Here is a 3,714-nt window from a genome sequence, read left to right as displayed (position 1 = left end):
GCCCGTGCGCGGCCCCGCGGCCCCACGGCCCCGCCCGCCGGGGGCGGGGCCCCAGGGCGGGGCCAATGGGCGGTCCCGCGGCGGGGGCGGGGTTAACGGGAGGCCCCGCGTGACGGGGCGGAGCCGAGCGGCCGTGAGGGAGGGGCGGGAAAGGCGGCGGGAAAGGCTGCGCTGCAGCGTCCTCCCGACTGACCGGCAGCGACTGACCGGCAGGGACGGTCTGAGGGCTCTGTCTTCTTCTCGGGCTGCGGGTTATCGTCCTCCTCATGCCGGCCCTGCCATGCACATCTTCGGGGGAGGGAACGCAGAGCCTTCCCCCTTCACACCCCGGCCCCTCAGGCAGCTCTCGTGCCTTCCGCCCCGCTTTCCGGCTGAGGGTAACCGCGCTACCCCGCCCACCCCAAATCCCTGTTTGTGCAGGGACGTGCCTGTCTTTCTATTCTTAAGAAGATCACAGAATATGCCGAGTTGGAAGGGACCCACCATCCAGTCCAGCTCCTGGCCCTGCACAAACACCCCAACAATCCCACTCTGTGCCTGAGCGTTGTCCAAACGCTCCTGGGGCTCTGGCAGCCTTGGGGCCGTGACCATTCCCTGGGGAGCCTGGGCAGTGCCCCACCACCTTCTGTGGGTCGAATCTTGATATCCCGCCCAAACCTCCCCGACAGCTTCATGCTATTCCCTCGAGTCCTGTCACGGGTCACGAGAGTGAAGAGATCGGTACCTGCCCCTCCGCTTCCCCTCATGAGGTCTCCCCTCAGACTCCTCCAAGAGACTCTCCTCCCACCTCTCCCACCCTGGCACACATTCCCTGTGCTCCTGGGATGATCCCCTCGCTCACCCATCGCCAGCACTTGGCTCTAAGGCAAGGAAGTGAAGCCCTGGCAGCCCTGTCACTCCTTCCTGGCCAAGGTCCCAAGGTGAGGCAGATAAGAACCTCTAGCCCAGCCCCCTCTACTAACTGGGAAAGATTTCAATTCACAGCGAATCACCTTTTCCTTCCATTTTTAAAGATGAAACAATTAAATACAATCCTAGAACACAAAAACCTTGTAGGTAAGTTTCATCATCGGGTTGTTGTGTGATCTCAGGCAAAAGGGTGAGGCAATCACACCTGAGCTTCTTCATTAATGAAACATAAATGATAATTACTCCTTGTAAGGTATTTGACACACCTTGTAATAAAAATGTACACAGAGCGGATGATTTCATTTTGTGTCAGTTCCCAGCCTACTTGTAGACTATTCACTGAGATCCAACAATAAGAAAAATCACCTTGCTGGGGAAGATGGGGTGGTTTAAACATCGAACTAAAGAACAATGAGAAACTTTTACAATCCAGGTTGGTTTTTTTTCTTGCACTGAATTTACACAAAGCCTTGTTAAGATTTATGTTTTAGATTTAAAAACATACTTTTTGAGAGTTATAGGCTGTCCAGCCCCTGGGCATGGATCAATAATTAAAATTATTTGGGGTGTAAGACCAACAGCTACTTCTGCTCTCAGTAATGAAGCTTAGATTAGGTATCTAGAGATCCCTGACCCAAATTTACTTAAAGCAGTTTCCCTTCACTGATGTGACAGCAATTTGTAAGGTATTTCCACCAAGTTTGAACCAAAATTGATTGTTGTGCTTTGAAACAAACTGTAGCAATTCAATATAACATCGAGTGAGATGCAGCAGAATCCAGTGAGAACAATAAGAAAATGAGAACGATCTTGTATTTGAAGACCCACTTAGGTCTTCAGAAAATATTGTACATCAATACACATCAAAGGATTTACAAAAGGAGCATAGGGATTTTGTTTGGTTTAATTTACAGCTGCAGAAACCTGAGTATGGCACAGTAACATGACACTAAAAATCATGGATGTCTGAACCATCAGAGAGGGAAAGTTATTTCTTTTCTTTAAAGTACATCACAGCCACCTCAAGACAAATTATGTTTCTCCTCTGAGAAAATGAATAAAAATCTTTACCACGCTTTTAAAAAATCTGGAAGACTTGGAAGTATCGAAAGATGAGAACAGCTCACACACAGTGCCTTAAAAAAAAAGAGGTTGAAAACAGGAAAATGGTATTTGTGGGAGTTGGTGTTTCTTTTGAAAGATTACCCAGAGGAGATACAAAAAAACAAAGAATAGTTGGATGTGACAAACATTCCAGGCTTTTCCTAGCTCAGCCACTGATCCCAGCCAGTCCCCAGGGATTGTCTCCTATTAATCCAAGACCCCATGGCAAACTGGCTGGTTCAGTTTTCTTTTCAAGCTGTTTCTCACACCCTCCTCCCAGTATATCCCTGCAACAGGAGCTTCCTGACATCACTCCACAAACTACGGGACCAGTCAGACTAAAACCAAACTTGTTTTCTCACCTGGAGCCTCAGGTGTGAGGAACCATGGTGCCCTTCGGAAGCACTGAGCAAAACGGGAAGGAGATCTTGCTTTGAAGGTGTGAACCCTGAGAACGAACCTGTTGTGCACAGTTCTAACCTTCACAGGAGGGGATTAACATTTTCAGAAGGATTCAGGAAAAGATGCTTCTAGAACAACAGGTCTTTAAAATAACGAGCCATGTCATTTCTTCAGTATTAATTACCAAAACTTAAACACTTTTGGGCTATACTGTAGTTTTCACAAAGTAACAGCAGCAATTAAGGTACATTTATAGAAATGTAAAAGTCAAATCAAAATATTTTACCTCAGAAGAAAACATTAACAAAGTGCTTTGTTCATCTTCAAGGCTGATTCTCAATTTGGTGTTTTGTCTCCATTTTCATTTCAAAGGGAGCGTTGACAGTTTGGTTTTATTCCGATCCAGAATGAAAGCAAAGTTTCCAAACACTGCTCTTTCTTTTGAAGCTCAGATAGCAATTCCTTATCTCATGCCAGTGGGAGGTGCAGGCTTATCCCAGCACAAACAAGCACTTGCCTCAAAAGCAGTGGGGGAATGTTTCCAGACTCTGGAGGGATAATCCTGGTAACTGTCCCATCCCACCTCACCTCTGGAGGGGTGCTCACTCTCTATTTACTACCAGCACATTTTATTGTACCTGATGGAGAGGAGGAAAAGATTCTCTGACAGTTGATAAAGTGTCAAGATTTATTTCTTTCAGTTAGTTGTACTTTATTCCCAGCTTGGAAAATCTCTCTTCTCCCCACAACAATACTGACTGGAGCAAGTGAAAAACCTTCAGTCACCGAGCAGTGTGACTGTGAGTGTGTAACACACCCCACACACCCCCAGCCCTCCCAGAACCCACACACAGGCTGGTGTTTTACAGCCGGCCCCACCTCTGCCCATCCATGTCAATGCCAGTTTTATTCTTATTTTGACTTCAGAGAGCTGAGGCTGAGCCCAACCCACCACCCAGCTGGGAACAGTGTCAGCACCAGGGTTTGGCTGAACAGACAGCCCAGAAGTTTCTGTCACACAGACATGTCACAAGCAAGGATAGCACAGCAGTGACCATACAAGAACGTCAAAAAAATGCATACAAGAAGGAGGAAGGGGAAATGATGCTAAATTACTCCAAAGAGCGAAACATAAAGGAGAAACAGTAAAGAGTAAAAGGTAAAACTTCAGTTTCCTTGTTTCCTTTGAGAGCAGGTTCTGATCTATGCTCACCGTAACACAACTGGAGCTGCAGCATGACACACGAGCACTCTGGGGAAAGTTAAACGTATTTGTCTCTTTATATCCAATATCAGACT

This window comes from Coloeus monedula (genome assembly GCF_965178545.1).
Source record: "Coloeus monedula genome assembly, chromosome: 11".
Lineage (NCBI taxonomy): Eukaryota > Metazoa > Chordata > Aves > Passeriformes > Corvidae > Coloeus > Coloeus monedula.
This window is presented reverse-complemented; position numbering follows the sequence as displayed.